The sequence below is a fragment of the Belonocnema kinseyi genome, chromosome 8, assembly GCF_010883055.1.
Source record: "Belonocnema kinseyi isolate 2016_QV_RU_SX_M_011 chromosome 8, B_treatae_v1, whole genome shotgun sequence".
NCBI classification, from domain to species: domain Eukaryota; kingdom Metazoa; phylum Arthropoda; class Insecta; order Hymenoptera; family Cynipidae; genus Belonocnema; species Belonocnema kinseyi.
The window spans coordinates 137,470,322-137,482,810 of record NC_046664.1 but is presented as its reverse complement, the minus strand read 5'-3'; the positions used below and the strand labels follow the sequence as shown (position 1 = coordinate 137,482,810).

The following is a 12,489-nucleotide window of genomic DNA, read 5'->3' as shown; positions in this document are numbered from 1 at the left end:
GTGTAAGGGTAGGTAACCCCTTAAAAAAATTTTTATTCGACAATTCTTTCCGACAGAATATTTTTTTTGCCGTCCTAATTGATTTAGGCAAAAAAAAAAAAAATTGAAAAATAATTTTTTTTAATTTCGTTCAAATGAACGTTCGTAACTTCAAGTACATCTTGTTTTTTAGAGTTTTGATTACTTTAACCAGAAAAATTAGTAATGGCATATTTAACGACAAATCTGGTCTAACTATTTGACATACAAAAAATTACCCACATCTTAACACACATAGGAAAAAATATTTAATTTACCAGTATTCAAAATTTTGGAACCTCTTTGCTACACTTTGGGACTAATTTTTATTTCAAAAAGTCTTTAAAGTTTTTTAATATCAACTGTTTAGAATTAGGAATTTCGTATAGTCGGTTCACCGATCTTTTGGATCACCATATAAATAATATTTTTTCTTCAGATTTCAAGAATTGAATAATTATCTGCAATTTAGTTAACAAATCAAGAATTATTTAAATCATTATGTAGTAAATGAAAGGTGATATAGCAGTGAACTTAAATAAAGTTTGGTTTCAGTGTATTTTAAGATTCTCATTCATGAGAGTGTAATGTAATCGTCAACATTTTCGATCTCTGTTTTTTAACGGATCTTTACGTTTCGGCAATCACGGAATCCGAAAATTATAAAATATTTATCGGTGTCTGCCTGTATGTATGATTACCTGAATGTTGTAGCCACGCTAACTTTTAAAGGAATTGCCTAATCGAGTCGGTCTCTGATATACTTCTTAAGATTCCCAAAATGAAGATCAAGTTCGTTAAGCAAATATTTCCAACCAAAATTAACAAATTTAGAGCATTTTCAAAATTTGAATTTTTTTCAAATTTGGGAAATTTTTGTCAAAATGTCCCATAGATGTGTAGAAGACTTACAAATTATCCAAATAAAATTTTCGATTTCCATGAAAATTAGCAAAGTTATATACTTTTCAAAATGTTGAAAATGTTCATAAAAATAGAAAAAAAATATATTTTTCTTAAAGATTAGGAAATTTCATTTTAATTCGTCACTAGATATCAAATATATTTAGAAACTATGTGGTACACGTCAAAAAGATTTGCAAATTATCCCAATGACATTTTTATATTCGATAAAATTTCAAAAAGTTATATGCTTTTCAACATTTTGAAAATTTTCAAAAAAAAATTTTTTTTAATAGATTGAGAAATATCAATCCAAATTTCTACTAGATATAAAATATATTTTCTTCGGAACTATACTCATGAAATTTCTTAATTAGACAAAAGTTGGATCATTTTCAAAAAATACACTTTTGGGTTTGAAGAGTTCCATCAGTTTAAACCGTTGTTTTCAGTATATTTTAAGAGAATTTACAAATTATCTTGATGAAGTTCTTCAATTGGACACAAATTATCGAGCACGAAGCGCGAATTTCGCAACAAGAATGTAATCGTCAAAGCCGTAGGTACTTTGAGAACCTTTTTTAAAAACAAAATCGACAAAAATTGCAATTACAATTTATGGCTGTAATTCCTCAGAAGTCTAAATCACATTTTTTGATTTAAGTTAAACTATTTACGATATTTGAAAAAATATAGTTAAAGTGTTCGCATTAAACGTACGAAAACGAGCGCGAATCGCTAGAGTGTATCTGCGCGCCATAGGCACGCTCAAACTTGGTGCGAAGCGCTGCGCGCGCAATGAGACACTATCTGCCCAGCGGGCATATTTTTTATTAGTTTTTAGTAAGTACAATTACAAGTTTATGTACAATACGCATATTAACCGTACAGTTTCCCCGGCTTTTTTCCCACAAAAATGAAAATTTGTAAAAACTGAATTCGGAGATGCTATAAAATATAACGGACGTCCCCAAACTCTTTTTTGAGAGATAATAGCAAAAAATATATTGTGCTAAATAAAGATTTTATGCGTATGCATTATTTTGAGGTTACGTCGTTTTTCATCTCTGCCTTTCCGATAATCTGGAAATTATTTATGAAATAAACTTTTTTGATTGCCCGTGAACAATGTTAGTTCCGGGAGATTAGTTACTATGTTTATTTGTCAGTCCAAAGTTTTCGTCCAAAATATTGCGTAGTTTGGAAGTAACGCTCGGATGAATTGTAATACACATAACCTCGAAATATACACGCACGTAAAAAAAACAACAAAGAGTGTGCGGGGACGTCCGTTAGCATGGTCGCTATCATTTTCCAGATTTTGAAGGCAAAATATTTCTTATCCTAGGAAAAAAGTCGGGGAATCTAACACTGAAAAAATCGATACGATTTCCTTAGCGCTATGCAAATTAATCACATTTTGTTAAATTAAAACTTTTTTTTAATTGACCTACAAAAAAAGTAGGAGGGGACGTCCGTTAGCATTTTCCCTACCATTTCCCAAATTTTTAAGACAAAATATTTATTATTCTAGAAAAAAAGCCAAAGGAACCTAAAACTGGCAAAATCGACAATTTTGTAAGTATCACATGCCCTTAATACGAAAAAAAATTTGAAAAATCTGACATGCTAACTCATTCGTTCTGCCTGTGTACCACGCAATACAAACTGTTGCACCATTTTTTGAAAATTTTAGACTATTTTTGGAAATCGATGAATATTTTAGTGAATTACTGTTCTCGTGTTAAATTGATAGCGGTAAGTACTTAGATTAAAATAAACCTTTTAGCAGATTAACAAAAAAAGAACGCTGTGAATGACGTTTATAGGTTAGGCCATTATGTCACACGCGTGTAACATGTGAAAAAATGATGATGTTTATATTTATTCATATTTAATTATATGAATTGTATATTATTTGTGCGAATTATCTGAAAGGAATTTATTTAATTATTTTAACAAAGAGAGAAGAGACCCAATTTTTAAAGTATGTGAAGATATGTGAACATTTTTTCACTAAAATCCTTTTTTATACATTTTTATTACATTAAAACAGTATTCGTAATTTCTTTTGATAGATAAATTGTATTTTTTTATCACTATCAACTTTGCAGATACCTGGAACTATCAATTTCATGGAATAGTGCATATAAATTCAAAAATCTAGACCTAACCTATAAATAAATACGTCACTTTACACGCAGAAAAAAGAAATGTAAAATTTACTTATCAAGAATTGTAAAGGGTTTTTTGCAACCGTAACAGTATAAACTGCTCTTAATAAGAGGGTCAAAATGTCAAAATCACTTAGCAGTTCGTAAATGTCACAATGAAATTCTGGTTACTTCAACGATTATCCTTCCGTAAACTAAACCTCTTTTCCCTCGTATTACATACTGTACGACATGTAAAATCCACTGAACCGAGATTAAATTAGTAACATATTAGTATTATTTTACTCAGCGGGGTGACACGATTTTCGCTTTTGCAAAGATAGAGGCGTGAGTCAGTTTTGTGAAGAGCGGCGAGTCTTGAAATATTGGCGCCACCGCTGTGATGCCCGGTCTGCCCGTTGTCTGATATCCTTTAACCTAAAATACTCGAGTGGGTCTGACGATTTCGTGAAAATATTGATTTTCATATTTTAATATATTCTTCTTGTTACTGAACTTTTAGATTATTGTGATAGTGTGTAAAATGATAGTTCCAACAGTTTCTGAAATTAAAAAAATATTTCAAGGCCCTTACTATCTGTAAGAAAAATGTAAAAGTAATATTAATGACATTGTTGAATTATCGCTGAGTTTCAACGTTTATGTAAAATTACATTAATTTATTAGCAAATTCAATTATTAAAGTAAACAAAAAATGTAACATAATTATTTTGTGCAGTCAGAATGGTATGATAATCCTAAATTAAAACCAGGAGTTTCGAAATCTCAATTTCAAAACTGCCCCGAGCATTGTTCGAAGGCTGCTAAAAAAAACGCGTCGTCTAATAAAGCGCGATTTTTTGACAAAGGATTATAAAATGTCTAATAAAAAAGTCAGACTTCAAACAATGATCAGGGAAGTTTGGAAATTAAGATCGCAAAACCCCTAGTTTTAATTTAAGTTTTTTGTTACCATTATGACTGCAAGAAAATCATTATTTTACAATTATAATATAGTTTAATACTTACACTTATAACTAAATTAATTTAATTGTTAATACATATCGAAACTCTGCGATAATTAAAAACTGTTATTAATGTTACTTTTATATTTTCCTCAAAGATAGTAAGGGTCTTACAATATTTTTAAAACTTCGAAAAGTATTAAAACTATCATTTTACACTCTATCAAAATAATCTAAAAGTTCAGCAATAACAAGAATATCTGAAAATTTAAAAATCAATGTATATACGAAAACGTCAGAGCCATTCGGTTATTTTAGGTTAAAGGACATCGGTGTACACAAATCGAAATATTTACCGCCATAACCGTTCAATCAGGAGCTAAAACTTACTTTTTCAAACTTATCAGTTCCTTTAATAAGTGATCTTCACACACTACCTGTCCAGGTTTAACAATAAAATCATTTTAATCGCGGTTAATTACTTGCTGCTAATGGTCAACCTCATTTTTTGGAACGGAGAAACACTTTTTACTCCGTTTGAACGGGTTGACTCGTACCCTGCTCGACAGTTCGGATCTATGCATCGTTGTCTTTAATCCTTATTTAATTCATATTTTAATCCAATATTCAAATAAATATATGCCTAAATGTACATTAAACTTAATAGCTTTCATACTAATCATTTTTTCACTATCTTGACGATTAATACAATATACTAAATATTAAAAATTATAATTTTTTGTGTATTTTTATTATAATGTAATAATGTATTAGAATCAATCAAGTAATTGAAAATAGAAAAACTATAATTTAAATTTTAGAATTGTAAGTTTATTTGCTTTAAACCTTGAAGTGATATTATTTATATTTTATCATTTTACTCTGCTTGAATATTAAAATCCGTAAAAAGACATTTCCAGTGTTTCTAAGGTCTATTTTTTAATCCTCGATATTTTTAAAATTCTAGAAACATTTAATCTTGACTTAATTCAACCGAAATGTTTTTAAAATATCTACAAATGTTCAAAATATTACAAAAACTGAGATAAATACTACATCTCCTATGTTTCTTATCAGCTGACATTCAAACGTAGGGCGTGGCGCTAGTGTTTCATCTTCTGCCGTCCTTCACAAAACTGACTCAGTGCATTTGCATGGCGAGTAACCCCCCTGGTTTACTTAGCTCGCCCCTAAAGTCGGAACGCAACCTATCCGCGCGGAGCTTCCGGTGAATTCACGACGCAATCGGCAATGAATGGATTGCATCACCTAAAAAACATTCCTTTTTGACATTTCTGCGACAGTCGTCACATAACTCCATATTCAGTGGCGTAACTACATTCGTGTAGGCCCCACCGCAGAAATGTTCAGGAGGCCCCTCTTATAAAATTCAATAGCAAACAGCGTATAGGTATAGCTGAAATGCATTAAAAAAAATTAAATATCTCACATAGTTGATTTTATAATATATTAAAAATTATATTTTTTTAGACAATTTATGTCATAAATTATACATAGATCTGACTTACAAATTAGTATTGCACCGTTAAAAAAATTATCTGCACGTTGCTATATTGATATTAAATTCGTTTCATTTTGACAAACTTATTAATAACAATTTCGATATCCAATTATTTTGCATTATCAAATTCAATTGTCAGTAGATATAGATTTAAGAATTGACTTTGATATATTCTATTCCGTAAATCGGATTTGATCATTTTTAATTTGCGGAAAGTCCTTTCGCAAATTGCTACTTCATAACATGCCGAGTTAGATAAATTCTGAAGGGATTACTTCTGAAAAATAGCTTTCCATGAAGCTGTATTTAAATAGTAAAGTGCGGAAAACATCTTTTACGGTTGACGTGTCATTGAATCCGTTATTATTTAAAAATGGGATAAAGTTAATGACTTGCAAGGGAAATTCTTTTGTGAAATCCTCATGATACCGAATCTGAAACTTATCTGTAAACTATGTATTCACAATGTCTAATTAGACCGTATACACCTTAAGGTATGCTTAAAGACATTGATTTAAAAGATTCTTCTTCACTAATATCAAAATTCTTTTTCACTTTGGTTTCCGTTTTTCTACAAAGACTGGTTGAATACCCCATTTTTGAGATATTTGTGTAGCTTCTTCCTTACAATTTTCATACTCAAGTCTGTACTTTTTCAAATGTTTCCACCACTTAAATCAATATTTTCTGCCTGAAGTAATTTAGATGAAACATTTACATCGTTTATTATATTGGAAAGCATTGGGCATTTCAGATATGTACAAAAAGAATCTAGAAATTTTAAAATAAAATTTGTTTATTTGAGAAGAGATTACACAATTCTAGGAAAAATTGAAACCAGTTTATAAAGGACCGTTCAAACCTTGGAAAAAATGTAAATATTTAATAAATTTTCAGAAATCTTTAAAAGTATTCAAATGTTTTTTATCGATTTAAAATGAAAAAATTCGGAAATATCTTTTAAACTAACATAAATTAGCCCTAAAATTGTCTTCAAATCTTCAAGATTTGTTTCTGGTCATTTGGTCAATCTCATGTAATGTTTTAAAATCGTTTGAAGTATTCTCTTAAAATTGAAAATTGGTTAAAAATTCTGAATTAAACATAATATGGCATGAATCCAAGTAGTAAATTTTGTTTAAAAAAGTCTTCTCAATGTTGAAACAATTTTTATTCGTAAGCGATCCATGCTCAATTGAATAGAAATGAGAAAGGAAAAAAATTAATTGTATAAACATTGCCGTAAAGCTTTTATCAGAATTAACCACTTATCATAATAATATAATATTAAGTTTAATTCATAAAATGCGACTTTAAAATATTTTTGGAAACAGGATTGTTTAAATAAATTATATTTGTTCAAATAATTAAAAAATGGTTAATATATTCTTTCGAATTTCTATAATACAAATAAATAATTATTTAAAAATGCACAAGAATGTAAAAAATTGAAATTAAAGTATAATTTTGCCACTGGCCGTAAGGGGGCCCCCCACAGAGGTATCCCCCCCTCCCCCACAATGTGGGGTTTCGCGGCAAGGAGGTTACGCCACTGTCCATATTCCCACTTTGCAAGGAAGGGGTTTTATACAAATAATACAATTTTGGATTGCACAACTTATTCACAGATCGCGTACACTTGAGAGTTTATTGGAGCTAGACTGTTTTTGGTCCGTGACTGTTTCAGCTGACATATAGATATGAGGTAAATGCTAGAACTTTTGTTGTGTGCTGCGATGGCATGGTCGCGTATTCAGAAGTCGTTTCTGAGGTCGCCACCCTCAGTTACAAATGAATTTCTAAATTATTTTACAGATCGCAACTCGTGTAATAGTGTATTGGTTAATAATATTGACTTGCGTGTTTAGGTTTATACGTTCGACTCCCACCCATTGTGTGCGAAATTTTAATTGTATTATAAGCATTATAACTTACAAATATGGCTTAATTCTAAGAATAACTGAAAATATTTATAAGAAATTACCGTGCGCTTATTTATTAATTATTTTTTAACAATACTTTTTCACAATTTATAGTGCTGTCTTAACTGTAGTCTACGCCGATAACATAATTTAGATCTGTTGATAGTATTCGTTAAAGCGACATGATAATTAGTAATTGCAGCATCCAGGAACTGTACAGAATAGCAACTGTACTTGGAAGATCGGTAGGTTTAACTTGACTTTCAGTAAAATATTTTTGCACAAATATTTATTGCACAAAAGGCCCTAACGACGGCCCCTGACATTAATTGGAAAATAATAAGGATTCTCGTTAAAGGCCTGCACAAATTTCCTTTCATGGCCCCTAACAATTTTACGTAACCAAACTAGTACGGCCCCTAACAATTTGCCCCATGCGGACCCTAATAAAAATAGGGAAACCCCATCAGGCCTTTAACAATACCCCATTAAGATTTATACACGGGCTTATCATTAGAATATAATATTCCTAATTCAATTTTCTATTAACCTTCACAAAAATAAGTATAATGTAACAAATTACTTCAACAGTTATTTTCTTGAAGTAAATGAATTCTTGATTCAATTAGTTGCTCTAATTTTATTATTTTCTTGATTCGAGAAAATCGGCCACTTATAAAAAGAAAAAACTGACTTCTTTCAAGTAAAATCAGACAAGTAATTCAGTCTACTTGATTTAATGCAATTTTTTTTCCGTATTCTTTGGTTGTGTAATTTTTGTATATTAATATTTATTCGCACCTTGAGAAGTTTGACTGCGAAATAGAAATTATGACTTTTGATTGTTTTTTTGTGCAGTCAAAAAGAGAACCTAAATTGAAAAAATGTTGGTTAAAAAAATCGTTCTTTATTTTTATCCTTAAAACTATGCGCCAAATTGCAATCTAATTCGATTAGCCTTTGAGAAGTTATCCAGTACAGCGGCGTATCCAGGGGGAGGACTTTGGGACTGAAGCCCCCCCCCCCCCCCAGAAACGAAGTATTTTTATTATTCAATTTCCTTTTCCTCCACTTTTTGTCTAAATATAAACCCGAAACCATCTTCAAAACAAAATCGCAGCCCCTCTCCAACCCGAGAAAAATCCTAGCTACCGCTGATCGTAAAACCTGTTTTTTTTTCCGGATTCAGGGGGTCTCGAAACGTGGAGATTTAAATAAAGCAATTCGCGATACTTAGTTTTCGTATATACCTGTAATACCTTCTTATTATGATGATAATGTAAAAAGCCTGAACAATATTTCTTTGAACTACAATTTAGGACTCATTTGAGGCTCACAAAATATGCTAAAAAAATTGGTAAATATTTGTCTAAAGAATCTTATGTAAACAGTTAGTGAAATCAACAAGAAAACATCTTGCGTTATCCAACATAATTTAGGCTCATTTAAGACACTTTTATCGTCTTTAATTGGACCTGCGGAATTATAGTAAGTAACAAAACAGTTTTTTTCTTCCCCTTTTCAATAATTTTGCAAACAATAATAGGTTTTCAAATAATTAAAAAAATTGTATTATATAATTTTAGATCCCTAAATTATAGTGCGAAGAAGTATTGCTTAAGACCTTTTTTTTCTTTGTGTGGTGCTGCCAGCTTGACGTTAAGCTAGCAGATATGCCATATACTATAAGGTGAACAGTCATATGGTTGGAATATAATAAAAAAGGCTTACAATGATCTATCTTTTAAACCATTAGCAATATTTAAGAGTAATTAAAGGGCTGATTCCCCAATGAATATCACTTGGAGATCATCGCGAGGCCTGCGTGACTGAAATCCTTTTCCATAGAAGCAGTGCTAAGAAGAACCTGTTTCTAAAAAGGAGATTGACAACTCAAAAGTGACTAATTTAAAGTTATCCGGTACTGAAAAATAGTAAATGAGTAATGTAGCTCATTTACTATTTTTACAGAGAACCTAACCTTTTCTGTAACTTTATTACAAGTAAGGAGCTACTACCCAGCACTGATTATATTTCCGACCAAGCTAAAATTGAGAGAAATCACTCCAAATATTTTCTAATATGAAAAAAAGTTAGGAATAGAACGAAAATTGCATATTATACATGCTGCACATATCAAAAAATATTATATTACTCGTTTAAAGAGGATTTGAAATCATTTATTTGAATTTAGGAAACAGAAAATATTTCAACAAAAGAGATTCTTAAATTGTGGTTCTAAAATTCACATTATGGATTATTAAAATAATAAGATAATGACAGTCAGTTGAACACTGTTATTCGATGAAAATTGTACCTCGGTGCAAAGTAAAAACATACGTAAGTGAGTTTGTGGTGTTAGATTTTTTCTTATACCTGGCAGTGAAAAAGTCGACCTAAGCGAAAATGTCACTTATGTTTTTCAGTTATAGGAAGGTAAGTATGGAGAACAAATGTTAAATTGATAAACATGATCATAGTTCAAATTTTCAATTTTATTTGTTTAATTTCCTGTACGTAATTTTAGATAATATTAAATCAAGCGATAAAACAAACTTCAAATTTTGAATTTTCTCCTGGCACTTTGAAAGTTTGACAGCAGATGTCACGTACGGTAAGAGGAAACAACTTTTCCCAAACAGACAATAACCGCCAACGCGTGTTACAGGTTTCTTATCCTGGCGTTCAAGTCTCTCGGTTTACTAACCATCTCAAAAACGTTCGCCCCAACTGATTGGGTTCCTCTGAGAAATTCCTGCGTTACGTAATTCATAGGAGTAAAGAAGCATCAAACTCGGGTTCGAAGAACGAGCCTTTTGCAAGACTTCGAAAATACACGAGATGTTTCCGATTTCTCGACATGCATTACGACCTTATCTTTGTAAATGATATATAATGAGAGACACAAGAGTTTAATCATGAGACAGATTTGAGCGGACGTAAATGGACCTTGAAAAAAAGAAAAATTGGATATGAGCACGCAGTAACGCTAGTGGATTCCAATCGTCCCGTGTAGATTTGTACAAGCATAGGAGTAATGTTAGTTAGAAATTAATTGTGCGAGATCAGACGGGCTTTTTATATAAAAAAAGGAAACTGGTTTCTGTATAATTTCTTATGTCTTTATCGATTAAGTACCATGTCTTCACAAAAGCAGTAATTCCTCTATATTTCTATAGACTTAATGCGAAGACCTCACATTCAAGCAAATGGTACCTACAATGAATTCCTATTGATATTACAATTTTAAAAACAGGTAAATAACCCGCAAAGATTAAATCAGAAAAATTCGCATTAATGCTATCTGTTGGAGAAGTGTGTATATTAGAAAGGCGTATCAATCTGAGAAAGCGACAAGATATCTGTCACAAGACGACCTATTTACTAAGAGAGTTTTGCCAAAGTGTTTTATCAGAAGACAGACCCGCTAGATCAAATCTCGAAAATTGATGTCACTTACCGATTGCACTATTTTCTGAAGATTTGTGGTAAAATATCCGTTAGATGACAAACAATAATTACACATATCTTCGATGAATTCAGTCCTTATCACAGTTAACACTTTGTACTTATCACTGACACATAGGCTACATTAATCCCACATAGAATCCACTAGAAAGAACACAGTTTATGGACGAGAGCATTTAAAATGACACAAGCACTGAAACAGCAGAGGCGTTCTCTTAAAGATACTTAAACCTAGTCCGTAGAAATCTCATTTTCGCAAGGCAGAATCATAATCCGCTAGATTACCGTTTACCCGCGACATTTCCTATGTCCGATTCAGTTTGACGTTCGAAAATAATACCACGTGACGGCAATCCTTATTTACGGCAAATACGTGGGGAATTCTTGGCCGCAGAATGGATACAATGTCGACAATAACGGATACTCAAGAAATATCAAGATAGAGTAGTTTGTAACGAAATTTTGCGTTTTAAACAGATAAGAGTCATTTTAACTCATGAACAAAACTTAAAATCAACTTGATTTTCTTGGGTCCGCGCGTCTCACCTTCCGGAGCGAGTCTCCAGGTCGGCCATGCAACGCAGGTCCACGCTGGGCACAACCCCCCTCCATTCCCGCCCAGCCCCGCTTCCTGACTTCCATCTCTATGGTGCTCTCTTCAGTTGCAGAGAACCACCACCTTCACTTTTTCCGTCTCCTTCCAGTACTCCTGTATTCCGCTCCAAACCCTCTTTGCCCCTCTACAAATGTGCCCTGACAGATCAGAAGACAGATTTTACCTTCTACCTCGCCTTCTACTTCCCCGCTTTACCATTCCCAGTTACCTATATTCCTCACCGGTCTCGGTGGCGTTCGAGTCCAAAAGACCTCGTCTCTCTACTTTGCTTCTTCAGGTATATTGGAACAGGTATAATCATGCTCTCGTCTCTTACATAGGGTTATGCATAGTCGCAAACAAATATGATGCATACCTATATACTTCTCTTCGGCCATGTAGATTTCTGTACGCGCGTATCCTATGTCAGATCCTGCACTCCGTGTTCAAATCTTTTATATGTGCAAAATCCAAATAATTTTCCAGATCTGAATACTGGACTCGACGAAGTTCGCTTGCATAACTGGATATCAAATGAAGACATGTATTTTCGGGCGGGAATGATAGATTGTAAGATTGAAGCAATAAAAATATTTTGAGGGCAATACCATACTGTCACATGAACAGTTCTTTTAAACGAAGTAACTTAAAAAATAATAAGGCAAATTAATTATCTATACCGGTCAGACGTCCGTCTTATAAGAGTTCTTGAGTACTTAGATAACAAAATTCAAAATAAATAAAAAACCTATCAAAAAACAATATTTTCAAAAATACAAAATGTTGAAAAATTTCTCGTTTACGTAATCCAAAAGTTATGTTTAGAGTTCTAGACCCATCAACAGAAGTTCTAAAAAAAAGTCTCAACACTTTTCGATCAAATAAAAATTCGAAGAACTACGACCCTTTTAAGAAAATCCAAAATTTTCAAATTTAAAATTTT

The 12,489-nt window shown here is 31.9% G+C and overlaps 1 protein-coding gene across 2 annotated transcripts in view; it reads right to left on the bottom strand.

The window, feature by feature from the left end:
• LOC117177683 (epidermal growth factor receptor-like) overlaps positions 1-11,486 on the bottom strand; it is a 326,636-nt gene extending 315,150 nt beyond the window's left edge. For both annotated transcript variants that reach the window (XM_033368525.1, XM_033368527.1), the window contains exon 1: positions 10,944-11,486. The gene's annotated coding sequence lies outside the window, so the exon portion shown is untranslated. The remainder of the gene's footprint in view (positions 1-10,943) is intronic.
• Positions 11,487-12,489: the final 1,003 nt, after the last annotated feature.